Below are 15,951 nucleotides of genomic sequence, written 5' to 3'. Positions count from 1 at the left end.
GTACGCATGGTTGGGTATGGTGCTGAACTTGCAAAATGTGATATCCAGTCAGCTTTTCGCTTACTGCCTATTCATCCGTCGGATTTCGAGCTGCTAGGCATGTTTTTTAATGACTCCTTTTACATTGACAGAGTCCTTCCAATGGGTTGTTCAGTGTCATGTGCACAGTTTGAGATGTTCAGTACTTTTCTGCAGTGGTTTTTTTCTGAAAGAAGTGGCCACAAACAAGTTTGTCACTACTTAGACGATTTCCTGCCAAGGCAGTCAGATCAGTACCACAGAGTTTTAAACATTTTTCAGGACTTGGCTGAGGAGTTTGGCGTTCCGCTGGCTCCAGAGAAAACTGAGGGTCCATGTACCAAACTTACATTTTTAGGTATAGAAATTGACACAGAACTTATGATGGCTCGGTTGCCTGCAGCTAAGGTAAGTGAAATCAGATCCTTTTTGTTGGAGATTATCGACAAGGAAAAAATTCAGCTCAGACAGGTTCAGCGCTTGTTGGGCTACTTAAATTTTGCTTGTCGGGTGTTTCGTGCTGGCAGGACTTTTTGTAGACGTCTGGGGATGGCGATGTCAAGGGCATTCCTTCCTCATCACAGGATCAGACTCACTAAAGCTATTAAGGAAGATTTATTAATTTGGCTGCAATTTTGATGGATTTTAATGGAGTCTCTCTATTTTTTGTGGGCGATGATACCATTCGGCAGTTTAAGATTTTTTCAGACGCATCTGGGGCACACGGCTTTGGTGATTTTTGGGAGGGGCGTTGGTGTGAGGAGAAATGGCCTCCCCATTGGCTCAGGCAAGGTCGAAGCATAGCTTTTCTTGAATTGTTTCCTATCATTGTGGCTTTGTTGGTTTGGGGGGATGAGTTTAAGGACAGGAGTGTTCTTTTCCATATTGATAATATGGCAGTTGTTGAGCTACATAACAAGCAAAAGGCAAAGGATGTGCGAGTATTACACCTGTTGCGGTTTTTTATGCTGTTGAGCTTGAGATTAACTATTGTGTTGAGAGCAAGACACATTCCGGGCATTAATAATTCAATTGCGGATGCGTTGTCTCGATTCAATTGGCAGAAATTCCGCAATCGGGCACCGGGAGCGGACAGCTGCATAACTACAATCCCGCACGACATCTGGGCGCTGGGGGAATGAGAATCGTTGATCTGGTGGAAAAATCTATAGCCCCTTCTACCAGACGCTGTTATTGTCAGGCCTGGTCGGAATTTTTAAGTAATGTTAAGTTACATAATTTTCATCTTTCTACAGTGGGTAACAAATATGTTATTTTGCATTTGATCAGTTTGGGCCTGTCTCATACAACTATTTCAGGAAAATTGACTGGCATTTCTTTTTTTAGTCAGTTGTGGTGGGGACAGGAGTTGGTGGGGGATGTTTTGTTAGGTCGTATGTTGAAGGGCCGCGGGAGGGAGCGTTCTTTTTCTTCGCCTATACGCGAGCCAATTACTTTCCCCCTTTTGCAACAAGTTTTAATACAGTTACCAGTTTGCTGCTATGACTTGTGGGAGGTTCCTCGTTTTAGACTTTGCATGATTTGGTTTTTTTTGGTGCTTTTAGAGTTTCTGAGTTGTTGGGTCTGCGGGATCAGAGGGGTATTCAGACAGAAGATGTTCAGGTTCAAGGAGGGAAACTTGGGATTCTTTTGAGGAAGTCTAAAACCGACCAGCTGGGTAAAGGCACATGGGTCCACTTAAATGGTAGTGGAGTTCAAGACTGTTGTCCTTTAAGGGAATGGGAGTTGTTGTTCATTTCCGTGGGTTTACAACATGGAGATATATTCACTCATAGTAATGGGAACAAAATTTCTAGTGCACATTTATTGGCAGTTTTACGTAAAGCTTTGATTTTGTAGGGGAAAAAACCCTCTCTTTTTGGGACTCACACTTTTGGTATAGGGGCAGCTACTGAAGAGTCTAGGTTGGGTTGGGGCTGGAGTGACATTAAAAGGATTGGTAGATGGAAATCAGATTGCTGCACACGTTATGTGAGGAAATAATGAGACAGTCTTACTTAAATATGGTCTATTTCTGTTTTTTCCTGCCTAGGTGGTGTTAAATGTTCAGTATCATCAAAAAGGCGGACATGGATAGTGGGTCATTCTTTGTTAAATGGTCAGCCAGCTTCGCCCAACAGCAAATTTACGGCAGAGCACTTTGTTTGCCTAGCAAGGGACATGAAGTTTTTTGGGACGGGAAAGGTGGTATAAGATGGGAGGGGTTTTTTCCCATGCTCTCTGAGCTGTCTTCTGCAAGAGGTTTCCCAGATTTATTAATTATTCATTTGGGTGAAAATGATCTTGTACCATTGTCTTGTTTATCCCTTTTGAAGAAAATGAAATTGGATTTGGCGGTGATCAAAAATAATTGGGTAGGTACAACTGTGGTTTGGACTGAGTTTATTTACAGGCACCATTGGAGGGGAGCTCTCAATCACACGGCGATGGAGAGCGCTCGCAGGAAACTCAATCGGGAAATGAAAATGTTTTTGTGCTGCAATGGGTATATAAGTTTTTGGCTCACAATAATATCACAGGTGCGGAATATCATCTATTCAGGGAAGATGTGCCAGGCATACTATTTAATGGAGTTGAAGGATTTGTTGGCTGATTTTTGGTGTAAAGATCTTTGGTGTTCAGTTAACACAAGTTAACTCTTTCTTATAGCGAAAAAAAATTCTTTGAGGGGGGGTGCCGGAAAACTCTTTGGTTTTCCTGAGTGGCGTTTTTTCTTGGGGGTTTGGATAGTCTGGAGCGGGCTTATCCTTCCCTCTGGGGTGGGGGAGGGGGGTTGGAAAGGTTGATTGGGATTGTGCAGTTCATGGGGTATTTTGATGAAAAGTCTTGTGGGAGATATTTTGGTTGTCTATCAAAAGTTTCAAACCGTAATGACAATGTGGTATTTATTTCAACAATGTTTATCTTATGAAAAATTCTACTTTCTGTTGCCTGGCCTAATAAAGTGACCTTTTCTGCTAAATGAAAAGTTTGGTGTGTGGTTTGTTCTTATTGCGCGAGTGTAGATTTTTACAAAGGGAAGTTGAGTATCTTGGACATCCTATTTCTTGTAAAGGTATACATTCCAGAGAAGGTCTTCGGAAGGCCATCAAAGAAGTTCCTCTACCCACACCGATGTAACAATTGACATAATTTTTATGGATTTGCTAATACTATACAAAATTTGCTTCCAATTTCTCTTCACATACTGTGTCCATGCAGACATTATTTTTTTTAAAAAGTGTATTTGGGTCGAGAAATTGACGCAACATTTTAATAGATTCTAGCTACCTCAGCACTCACTCTTTTTTTTAGAAGATGAAGATTGCATTGTTACTGTAGATGCCAGTGGGATTGGGATAGGTGCTGTTCAACAGTGCGTTTTTGGATTATTCTTCAAATTGCTTGTGATATATGGAAAAAGCAATCCTTTAGAAGTGCACCTTTTAATAGTTATAATCATGGGAAGTTAAAAATGTTTCATTATTTTTTCAAGGACCTATTAGTTTATACTTTCTTCAATACCTTAGTACTTTTGTACAAGATGAGCAACTTTTTCTAGCAGTAAGCCATAAATTAGATGAATATTAGTATCATTTATCTTTCTGTGAACCGTGCATGTTTGAGAAAAAGGATTGGAGCATTTTTTGAATGTCTAATCCATCTTCCAAAGAGTACTGCCACTAAAGGTTATCAAGATTCTTTTCGTTGAAAAAGCTGTACTCTTTTTATGAAGGTATTGGTTTTCGTAAAGGAAAAAGTTGTCATTAGAAACTGTTAGCTTTAGGAATTCCTAGACATTACTATTGCCATCATTTTGGGACAAGGAATGGTGTCCTTTTGCTGATTTTATTTTTCTGTGAATACTTCTGCTTAGATTTCAGAATGAGGGTAGTTGGCCAGCCAATTGTGTACGGATTTTCCTTTTTTCTTATTTTAACATTGTTCCTGAGGACACACTAAAACTGCTAGCAATTATTTTAAGATTTTCTACTGTCTATCTTATTTCACTTTCCTCCGCAGAAGCAGAATGGCTGTTCTAACTTTCTTTTAATTCTATCCCAATTGATTATTACTCTTTTCTTACACTTTCTATTATAATAATTTGCTCACTTCCAGTGAGCCTTTCAGGATTAATTTCTTTCTTTTCCGTATAAATCTTCCATATAAAATAATTGTCTTTTTCCCTTCTCGATGAAACATAGGTACCAACAGGTAAGCTTTCGCAGGTTTCTGTGGTTCTAGGAAATGGCATGAAATGTTTTCATGTTACTTGCCTAAAATTTATTTTTGTGCTTTTATTTCATTTGATATATCATCTTATCGTTTCCTACTGGGGTAAAAAAAAATTGTTGGTTTAGATGCTTTTAGTTCAATTGTGCGCTGGTTTTGTGATAAATGTAAACAGTCAATTTGTTTTTTTTTAAATATTTTTTGTGTCCTGTAGTAAAAGAAATATTTTGAAATAATACTCTCTAACGTAATCATTTTGTATCCTTTTTTTCTCCCAAAAAATGTAGGGTAAACTTTTTGTGGCTCCAGGTTTAGTAAATTTTACATAGAGTGCACTAATAGTTGTCAGTAGTCTTGTTCTGTGTCTCTATCGTCAACAGGGTAACATTCTCTCTCCTGCATGGTTTCCTCGGGAGTGATCTCTGCGAGATTTGCGTTTTTTTACATAGGTTTAATGCTGTAAAACCATAATTGAGGTTTAAAAAGTGGCAGGATTACTCTTTAAAAAACTAATATAATTCTGACAGAAATTTGTGGTAAATTTTCCAATTTATAATTAAAAAGCAGAACTCATCTTCAGTCAGAGATTCTGTAGTTTTAAAAACGGCTTTGGTCTCTTTTATCAATTATTATTCAATCACAAATTTCCGACACCAGAAAAAAGAAACAGCATTAAAGTAGATATTTTTTCGATATTTTTGATGAAATAAGTACAATTTAAAAAATGTGCAATGGTAAAAAAAAAAAGTGATGAATGGACTTGCAATATAGTTATCATTCCAACAGAAGTAACCTAAAAACAACGAAGTTGTATACTGTATTCAGACTTTGAAGTAAGCAACTGCAATGTGACTTGTGGTGTACTGAGATACAACTCCTATATCATCAACTTCAGTAAACCTTTGTCACCTCAAGTCCCATCCCTTGAAAGTGGAAAGCACTAAAAGAGATTATGTGGGCATTCAATCCCCTTGACATCAGAGCTCAGAATAAAAGGTTCTTCCAGAGGATAACAGGCATGAGAAAAAAACTGCATCTCAACAAATGTATAATCTCCACAAGTGTTATACCAATGCATAAACCATATACAATATCTTGCTAATGTAGTCTAATAGTTAAATGTTGTGTGTTTAATGGACAGGTTAAATTTTCAATCTCACTGCCATTTTATGCATTGTGTATTGTAGCAAATTGAACATATGTAACATCATGGAAACTGCGAAGAAAGTGTCAAAATGCATATCCAAGTTTAATTTGCTTTCCTTTTCTGCTGGGCATTTGGCGGCCTCGCTCAGTTGCCACTTTGCCTTCTTGCATTGTTAGTTTATTGTTGCTTTCACAAGACGTGGTACAGTTGTGGCTGAGTGAACCACTTATTCCTGTTATTGAGGCCTATTTTGACATCCATTGCATTCTATAAAGAGGCAGTCAAGACTAGCAGCGATCATTTAACCTGGGGGACTATAGAGGTGTGAATGAACACAGAGCAAATCCAATGGACAGCAGCAGCACCACAATATGCATGTGCAGTACGACCTGACAACCTTGATGCATATGGGCCAAATAATGTTTTTGCAATCTCAGGAATTTGAAAGCCACAGGTTTTGTGTGGTAATGCAGAGCGCTCATGGGCATAGCTAGCAAATTTCATTTCAAACCTTTATTTCGGTTAATTCCAACCATAAAAGATACAAATAAAAGTGACAATAAAATACATAGCTAGCAAATGTGCAGCAGGTGCAGTGGCACTGGAGCAGGGCCGCCTTCATCCAGTTATGGCTGCCTTTATCTGTCTTCGTAGTTATCTAGGGTTCCATTTTCTCTCTCTGCATTAGGAATTGTAGCAACCTTGTTACTCCATTTTCCATTTGTACACTTTATTTCGATCAAAAGATCATAAAAGTTGCATAAAATACATATAAAAAGCAAACTTGAGCATAATAAAAGGCATTAAAAAAATTGATTTAAAAATAGACCATGGAAAATATACATAGCAGCATACAATAGTTTTAGTACTTAAGACGCTTAATCCACATTGCATGTAAAAAACGTGAAACAGCAAACACTACAACAGTACTTGTGTCAGTGGCTAAGATGCGATAGGCTTCGGTACATCTTGTAAATCCTAAGTTCCTACATAGAGGAATGAGCCAATACTTCCTGGGGGCTCTATATGCAACGCAAAGAAACAGTACATGGATTATTGTCTCAGGCGACCTTCCGCAGGCTGGGCAAATGTTTTCTCTTTGTTTGGCCCAGTTCTTAGTAAAGTCCCTAAGAGGTAAGGTGCCCATCCTAAATTGGATATATAGTTTCCTTGCCAGAAATGGGTGCACTTCATTCAGGAATGATTCAAAGATATACTGGTCTTTATTTACCAAAAACTGCCTCGAAAGACTGCCAAGAGTTGTGTTTTGTTGTAATGTACTTAGCTTATGCTGCCTATATACCTGTACCAGTTTGGCACGAGAGAGCGTCAAACAGAATACCCCAGGGCTAGTCCAGAGTTCAGGCAAACCAATCCTATAGCACATCTCCTTAATATAGACAAGCCAGGGAAACTTCTTTGAAGTGCTAACTGCAATTATTGAACTTAGATCACGACAATAGGACCCTAGCTCATCTGTGAGCCAAAGTCTTCGCCAGTATGTTAAAGGACGTAGGCCAGCTTCTTCATCTATTGGTCGTATTGCCAGGTCAAGGCGTAGCGGTACTAGAGGGGTGCTTTGCCGTAGGCCCAATAAAAGTCTAATAAACTTGTTCTCTAATAGAGAAAGACCTTTCAGCTGAGAATGGCCCCACAACTCTGCCCCATATAGAGCTGCATTTCTTACTTGTACTTTGTAGATTTCTGCTGCGGGGCCAGGGGCCCTGTGTGTGGTATATTTAGCCATTCTTAATATCGCGCCAGATAGTTGGGCAAGCCGCATAGCTGCTTTGTCTAGTTGGGGAGCCCAGGAAAAGGACTCAGAAAGTGTGATCCCTAGGTAATCAAATAGTGAGACCCTTTCTAGAGTTGTTCCATTGAGTGTGGGATTAGGCCGGGTTGTGTTAGCTGGGTTAAAAACCATGTATTTAGTTTTCGAAATGTTTATTTCGAGCCCATGGTCAATGCAAAAAGCTAAAAAACTGTCTAAAACACGTTGAACGCCCATCGGGGATTTAGATAGAAGAAGGGTGTCATCTGCAAATAGCATGACTGGAACCTTTCTACCATTAAGTCTAGGGGAGTCACCACGGTCCGTTTTATTAATATGATTAACCAAAGCGTTAACATAAAGACAGAACAGGGTAGGGGCTAGCACGCATCCCTGCCTGACTCCTCTATTGACTGGAAAGCGCGCGGTTAATTGGCCTGCCTTACCATATCGGACCTGCGCATAGTTGCCAGTGTGCAGTCTAATGATCATAGCTAATAGGTCCAAGGGGACTCCCAGCTTGTGCAGTACCGCCCAGAGCTTATCCCTTGGGACCATATCAAAAGCTGCTTTCAGGTCGACAAATATCAGATAGAGGCTGCCACCCTCCATTGATACTGTCTTCCAGAATAATAATTGCAGCCGTAAGAGCTGGTCAACAGTTGACACCCTTTTCCTAAATCCTGCCTGTAAATCGCTCAAGATATTCATCTCTTCCATCCAGGAATGCAGACGATTAAGTAAAATTCTAGCAAACAGCTTTTGTGCTACATCTATTAGGCTGATTGGCCTGTAATTTGCAGGAAGCAACGGTGATCCTTTTTTAAAAATGGGGAATATTTCAGCTCCTAGCCATGTATCTGGGACGTTCATACCTTTCATGATGGCGTTAAATAAGGTCCATAGATAAGGGACCCAGATCAAGGGTTCTTCTTTATATAGGTCCCCGGGGATTTTATCTAGGCCAGGTGCTTTAGATGTAGAGAGGGTTTTGATAGCACCCTCAACTTCTTGGGCCGTTATTTCATTTAAAGAGTCAAATTGTGCTAACTGAAGAGGACCCTCCGTAAGAATCAGATCATCTCCAGTTGAGTACAATGACTTAAAATGGGCTTCCCAGGCAGATGCTGCGATATTCGGTAGGATTGGGGATCGTTCGTCCTTGTTGCCCGAATTGGCAATAATTTTCCAAAATCCCCTCATGTCCTTATTAGAAAGGGCAATTTTGAGGGCCTCCCATTTCTCAAACTCCCATGATTTTTTTGCATTTTTAATAGTCTTGTAATAAAACTTCCTGGAAGGCTTCAATACAGCCTTATTTTTTGTTTTTATTGCATTAATAAGAGCAGATTTTGCCTGCCTACATTCTTTAGTATACCAGGTATTAAAAAAGTGATTTTGCCTGGGCTTAGTTGATGGGGGATTAAAGAATATTTTAAGAGCCAAGGTAAGATGCAGGTACGTTGATTCTACCGCTTGTAAATCCCAGTCGCTTGGAAGTGGGGTAAATAACCTTTCCGTTTCTAGAAGCGCTGGGAGAATCAGCCCATAAAGTTCTAAAATTTTGTCCGGGGTGCGTTTTACTGCATCCCACCTAATTCTTCTTTTATTATTGACCAGAGAAAGATTCCGGTCGGGCATAGGGCCAATGGTAGAAGATGCTTGAGAGACAGGAATTGATATCTCAAGCAATAACGCATCGTGGTCGCTGTCAAATCTAGAAATGACGGTAAAGTCTACAATACTATTCCAAGAAGATACCTCCACCAGAATATAATCTATTAGGGAGGAATAATTGTCCCTTTTGAAGGTAGGTTTCCCTGGCTGGTCAGATTTTAAACGACCATTACAGGCCCTCAATGAATGCGTAAGGACAAATGCATTAATTTGCATAACTAATGGGGTCCAAGCCTTTACCTTCTGAATTTGGGGATCTGGTATTAGATTACAATTATCTTCCTCGTTTTCTAATATATATGGGAGGTCAACTAGCGGTTCGTATTGACAGTTAAAATCACCCGCAATTATTAGTCTATCATGATTAGGTAGGTCTGGTATGCTAGTAGATAATAAGTCAAAAATCGGAGAATCTTGGGATAGGCTAGATGGACGTGAGTAAACGTTAATAAGAATTAGTTTGAAATTGGGTTTGAATAAAAGAGCCAGACCTTGAAGATCTACTGAGAACAGATCTAGTTCAGAAATAGTGCAGTCTAAATGAGTTGCGACCCATATGGAGAGGCCCCCGTAAGGCCTACCCCTCTTCCCCTTGGTCGCTACTACGGTATGTGCCGAAAACCCGGAGAACTGTGTAGGCACAAGCGACCAGGTCTCCTGCAATAATACAACATCATATTCTGATATAAACTTAGACCACTCTGGGTTGTCTATCTTTGAATTTATACCAGCGATGTTCCATGATAGGATCCTGATTTCAAGATCTGAGGGGGAGGCTATGGTTGGTTGGCATTTGATACAAGGAGTCTCCACATTAGCTGGGTTACTGGCTTCTTCGCTTACGTCTGGTTCATTAAAACTAGGCAATACACAATAAGTAGACAAATGGGTTGGAGTATATAGGTTAAAACAAGGTTCAATAGCATTAGCATGTACTTTCATGTGTTTGTTTGGGATTTGTGAAAAAGGTAAAGAATTGTTCCCGAGTCAATCACATTCTTCCAGATTGGAAAGTGCTTCGAATCTATTGGTCAGTGATACTGTATTAACACAGGGTGAACTGACAATGGTGGGGGCACTAGACTGTACCGTAGAGCTTTTTACCCTGGTCAAGCTTGGAATTTTAAATTGACGTTTATTGTAAAAGTAATGATATGTTAGAGGCACTATTTCAAACGATCTCCTTTGAGGTGGGAAAAAGTTTCTAAGAAGTACAGGCAAAACATTAGTGCTCGAAAAGTGCACAATAACACAGTCCCCTTTTAGCTTCTTCTCCTGAGAGCCCACCCAGTCAACTCTTCTCGCCATGATGATCTTTCTTACAAGTGATTGACATACCCATTCAGGGGCACTAAGATTGGACGATATCCAGTGTGCACATTTGTCCATTAAATGGATAGTAGTCTCGCTTTGATTAGGTAATAACGGGGGTACCTGTGCCAGGACCAACGCCAAAGGAGCCGCTAGAGGAGATAAGTGGAATATTGGTTGTACTTGTTTTGTATTTATCGTAGTGAGTATAACTTTAGATGTTTCCGGCTGGGGTAGTGCACAGGGCCCTTCAGTTCTATTTTGGGGGGCATTGGGATGTTGTAAGCTCCTAGTGATTTCTGGTTGCACTACGGATAGGGCTGTTATGATCGGAGGTTGGGCGGCTTGAGACTCTGGCATGGGAGTATTTTCCGTTGAAGTTGGCTGAGGCCCATATAAGGGACCATCAAGGATAGCATTATTCTGAGCTGTTGCTGGAAAATTATCAAATCGTGACTCCAACTTAGAGATCCTTACTTCGATGCTTGCCAATTTGTCGATTATCGGGTCTATGATAGAGTCTAATTTCTTAAGTAAATCGTCCCAAATTGGGGTTTGGTCGATGACATAAGGGACAGGTAAATTTGATGTTGAAAGGGTTGCTTTAGGCTGATGAAGCTTTTTGGTAGTTTTTTTTTGCAGAACATTCTTTTTCGTTGCACAAGTCACTTTAAGGACCCTAGGGTTATGGACGGGCAACATATTCCTGGTTCTGGTCTCTCTTAGCTTGGGCGGTGATATTAAAGACTCAATGGAGATCGGTGGACTTGGATGAATGTCAGTTGTTGAATTACCGTCTCCAACGCTTGGGGTCGGATGTGGAATAGGATCTTCAATGCCAACTAAATCTCGTGGAATACCTGGGGAGGCTTGATTACTAATTTGGGAGTTTGAATGAGCGGGCGAACCCTGGCATCTCAGTGAGGGACATCCAGGTTCCAAGGACAATCTCCTTTCGGTCAACTCTATTTCATGTGCCAGCAGAGTCGTTGCCCTAACCAAGAATGAGTCTAGTGTAGCACCAGCAGGTGTTTTTGCTCTGGTGCTTTTTCCTTTCACCATTTTGATTACCAATTATACACAGTCACACTAATTACCTTCTATGGTAGTAGCTAATAGAGCGGTGGCCCAGCCCGGCCTCTTCCGGCCCCGGACGGCCACAGACGGTCCCGCCCTTGTCCCGGGCTTAGCCCGGCGCCGCCCGCGCGCGTCCCGCGACGCGGGGGTCACGGTGGTATTTAGTGCGCCTCCTGGCGCGAAAACAGCGTGGGCGGCTCCCCTGGCGCAAAGGGTTATGGGGGATGTAGTCCCGTCCCCACTCCGCGGCCGCAGATGGTGGAAGCGGCGGCGGGGGACGGAGCTTCCTGTTGCAGAAGGTGTCAGGCGTCAGATAGGAACAGCAGCGGTAAGCAGCAACAAACCCAGGCAAGTCCTCGGGAGAAAGCAGAGCTGTCACCATTGTAGAGGAAGGAACTGAGCGCAGTGAAGGTAACTTACAAAAACTAGGCATTCATTATGTTTGTGTAATACCAATCACCTCTTTCATTTAAATAAATAAATAACTATATATATATATATATATATATATATATATATATATATATATATATATATATATATACAGTAAACATAGTCAATATTAGTAAGTTTGGTGACTGTTTAAATAAACACAGTGAAGCCCTCTCTTTTAGTGGCAATGGTTGAGCGCCATTTCTTACCTGTTTGGAGTTTTTTATGGTCTATATCTAGGTGTCGATGGTTAAGTGATGCAGGTTTAGTTAACTTTTCCCAACATGATGGATATCAAGTGGCATATGCTTGTGCTTTGCATGAATTACTTTGCTTTGTTAATGTGTTCTGGCAGACAGTCGAGGCAGCCAATGTTCAGCCAAGGAGACTGTGGGTAGGATGCTCTGGTTCTACCGGGGCCCCTTCATTTTTATATCCCTACACCTGTCCTGCATGCATAGCATGCAATAGCAATTAAAGAAGTGATTATAAAAGGGTAAGGAAGCAAAATAAAATTCACGCTTTCAAGGGGCAATCGCCAACCAAATTAGATAGAACAGGAGGCCAAAACACAAGTCTAAGAAAATGTTTTTCCAAAACATACTAAGCTCTCTCAAGACCACCAACTCGCATGTCGAGACCAGAATGCGCCAAAACTTTTTTCTTTCATACTCCGACTTCAGAGCAGCGAGCGTCTCCCGCCTGCAGTTCCCCGGCCGCGGTCGTTCTTTTTTGGAGTCAAGGTCGAGGCGTAATTACGCATCCTCTGTGAGTTTGCAGATGTATTTAAACGACGCCCGCGCCCAGGTCCATCAGTAATGCAAATCATGGCGCTGCCGGGGGCGCGTGCAAATGACAGTCCTGAACCCGAGCCCGCAGTAAACCTCCGCTTAGGATTTCTCTCACGGACGGCGAGCTCGAATATTTCGACTCCTCAGCCCTCTCCGGCGCGGCCTGCAGCGGCTGAGAACAGCAGGGCCCTCGCATCATCCGCACTATATGTACACTTGGTCAGGCTGTGTAAACTTTGACATGTGGATGTCGATCTTTCTCATATTTGCAGATGGCTTTATCAGAGCGTGATTAGTTTCCAGAACAAATTTGAGCAAAAGAAAACATTACCTACAGTATGTAAGCCAACAGAGCCGCTAGTTTTCAGATTCGTCTATTTACATGGGCACTGGGTGTTTTTCTAAGGCTCTCTAAAAGTGATGGTAATTGAACAGTGCCAGTATGTTAGGGAAGCTGATGAGTTGTAAAGGTTTTACAAACAACCAGCCTGGATTTGGCCACACAGCCTTTTTTTCTAGTAGTGTTTGTTAATCTCGCCGGAGCAAGTGTACACCTAACGCAGAGTAAATACTCCAGAATTTGGAGGTGTCAATAGTGTAACTTTTACCCCCTCTGTTTGCAAAATCGCTCTCTGATATCATCAGCACGTTTGCTAAGTGCCTCATGGCCAAATATAATAAAAGCTCAAAGTAAGCCCTCGCAGAGAAAGGGAGAGCGGGGACGAAGTGCTGTGTTTTTTTTTCTTCTTCTGCCACCACCGTGTTTGTGAAAGGATCAGGGTGAAACAGAAAGGGGACGGTTCATAAACACTGCACTTTCAAGGCTGCCATTATATGTTCAGAGCTATCTAATTAAGTAAAGAGGGTGGGATGGCTGATGAGTCTGAGGTCTTGTTTGCCTTCCGATGCGAGTGCTTGGAGGACTCGATATGTAAACTAGACACACAGATAGGCCAGGCACATGACTCTCCTCTGTGCTGATAATGTACAAAATAAAACCCCACGACATTTCCAAATTTAATGGGGATTAAGAAGCCAGAAAAGTAGTTTACCTTTTACTTTTTAACATTGACATAATTTCAGTGTGATAAAAAAAATAACGTATTAGGGTGGTAGAGATAGTTGTGAAAGATCTTAAGGGAAGGATTAGGCAGCCTCCACCAACCCAACAACCACCAGAGGGCCTCCAAAAGGATGGGAAAATCAATAGCACAGTGAAAAGGGGGTGACAGTCCCACGTTTCATTAAAAAGGTACATAATAGCACAGATGTACACGGCCTGAGAGGAAAGACTGTTTCTGACGCTGGAAAATGGCGGCCACTTTATTTCAGAGCTAAGTCAGTGGAGGAAAATAATTGAAAAACATGGTAAATGATCGCCGACAGCTCCTCAGTTAACATAGCTAATGCATTATGTGTGTTCGCATGCACATTTTGCATACATATTCCTGAATGTCGGCCATTCTGCATTCGAGAATCTAGTTCCCGACGAGAAGGCCTGACTCTGGCTCGCGCCGGAGAGGCGAAGAACGCGTTCGGCATATGCATAGGGTGCGCGTGTATGCAAACCGCGCGCCGAGCATCTCGGGAGGCGCGCGGGGTTAATAAGTAGACCCCGCAGCCCGCGGTATCGACGGCCGCGGGAGATGAAACGGCGGTGACATTTTAAAGAGGAATTTGTGAACCACAAATATGAGCATGACTGACATAGCACGGCAGCGCACAAAATCAATACAAATAACCGAAACCTTAATACCTTGATCCCGCAGAAGAGGATTGCATTTTCCCCGAGTCCTCCAGGATCGCCTCGGCCCGGCATCCGGCTGGTTTTGTGCTATTGACGGTCTCCGAAGGAGGCACCGGGGCAATGACAATTAAGTTGCTCTTTATGAGCACGGCTCTTCTCCGGAATTGAAAGATTTGGGCGGTGGCGCAGGGCGGCTGGTTCTGGAAGATCCCGAGCCTCAAAAGATGCTGCGGAATTCTTTCCCCCGCCTTAGCTTGACGTTTCTGGAATTCGTTCACCATTTTCCTCTCCAGAATGGGAAAGTTTGATAGAAGAAAAGAAGTACATTGCTTCACTAGTCATCAACACCACATTACTAATAAAATCTATTACTTATCATAAACGTAAAAGAAAAATGGACAGGAGTTTGTTTTCACCTTGGAGAAAAAGCTTGTGAAAAAATATATATATTAAAAAAAAAAACATTTTGATCAATGTATTTTTTTAAAATTGTATGTTCCTTGTAAACGTTATCTTCTTGTTACTTGTGGCTAAAATGATCACAAATAATTATGTAATTGAGCTTTTCTCAGTATATTTAAATGCATCATCATTTGTGATACAATATACAAATTGATGCAAATATTCATCCAAAACAGCAAAAGTCCCCAATGCTGTCTGGTTTAAAGGTTTACTGCAGTTTGCGAGGACTGCATTTTGGTAAACGCAACGGGTTAGTTTGGCATGCAGTCTGAGACGACACTTCTGTAAATCCCTTTAGTTTAATTAGAATTTCACTCGGATTTCTTTTTTATTTTTTGTAATAATTTTTCGGGGAATGTTGTCGAGTTCCTTAAAAGTACCGTAATTCAGTATCATAATTCAGCCCTGGAATATAGACGAAACTCCAGGAAAGAGAACGGTAGGGAATTAGAGAATACGGAAAACATTGTACAGAAATAGCAAAGGAGTTTATGATAAACCTTCCTGCTCGGAGGAGCAACCCGTGTTGCGGAATACCGCGATGTGATATACTTACTGCACAAGTGGAACACCTCCGATAAAATTAATAACAATCGCATTGATAAAAACATTCTCAGTAACAGTTGTGTTGCTAGCAGTAGTAATAATATCAGAAGCACTACACATTTAGACATAAGTATATTTTTATAGTGACTATGTACCCATCAAATAATGTAGGGGCAGATTTACAAGCCCCCTGCGCCACTTTTGCGTCATTTTTAACATAGGAAAAGTGACGTAAGTGTGGCGCAATGGGCTTGTAAATAAGCCCCGTAGTGCGCAGTTACGTTATTTCAACAGAAACACATACACAAAACGTATCATTTACAGTGCGCCTATAGCGCCTCACTGTGAATTCAATACACAGTGCGGAGCTACAATCACACAGAAAAGCATCAGTGATGGTCTAGTTAAAGAAAAACAGTTGCAAAAGGAGATAAGATACATTTGAATAGTGAGATGTCTATTTATTTATGTAAATATGTTTTTGTTTAGCCCGAACTTTGCCAGATGGAGTCGGTGCTTTTTGCACAGAAACTGAGGAAACAAAGAAAACGTTTAGACACGGGATACATTACAAACATACATCAATATCACTTTAAGAGGAACAAAAAATAGACCTTTTGAAAACCGAATACATGCTACTGCACCATATTACATGTAGAGCAATTCTTATTATTTGCAGATAGCAGTTTTAGATTCGTCTCAAAAGTGTGGATATTGAGATGTGGTCAGTGGTGTTGCA

At 41.2% G+C, this 15,951-nt stretch overlaps 1 long non-coding RNA gene across 1 annotated transcript in view; it reads right to left on the bottom strand.

Annotated features, from left to right (window-relative positions):
* The window catches only part of LOC146821441 (uncharacterized), a 41,458-nt gene extending 27,108 nt beyond the window's left edge, over positions 1-14,350 (bottom strand). Inside the window, exon 1 of the long non-coding RNA XR_014962716.1 lies at positions 14,214-14,350. This is a non-coding gene — a long non-coding RNA (uncharacterized LOC146821441). The remainder of the gene's footprint in view (positions 1-14,213) is intronic.
* Between the last annotated feature and the right edge of the window lie 1,601 nt (positions 14,351-15,951).

The sequence above is a fragment of the Triturus cristatus genome, chromosome 6, assembly GCF_964204655.1.
Source record: "Triturus cristatus chromosome 6, aTriCri1.1, whole genome shotgun sequence".
Taxonomy (NCBI): Eukaryota; Metazoa; Chordata; class Amphibia; order Caudata; family Salamandridae; genus Triturus; species Triturus cristatus.
This window is presented reverse-complemented; position numbering and strand designations above follow the sequence as displayed.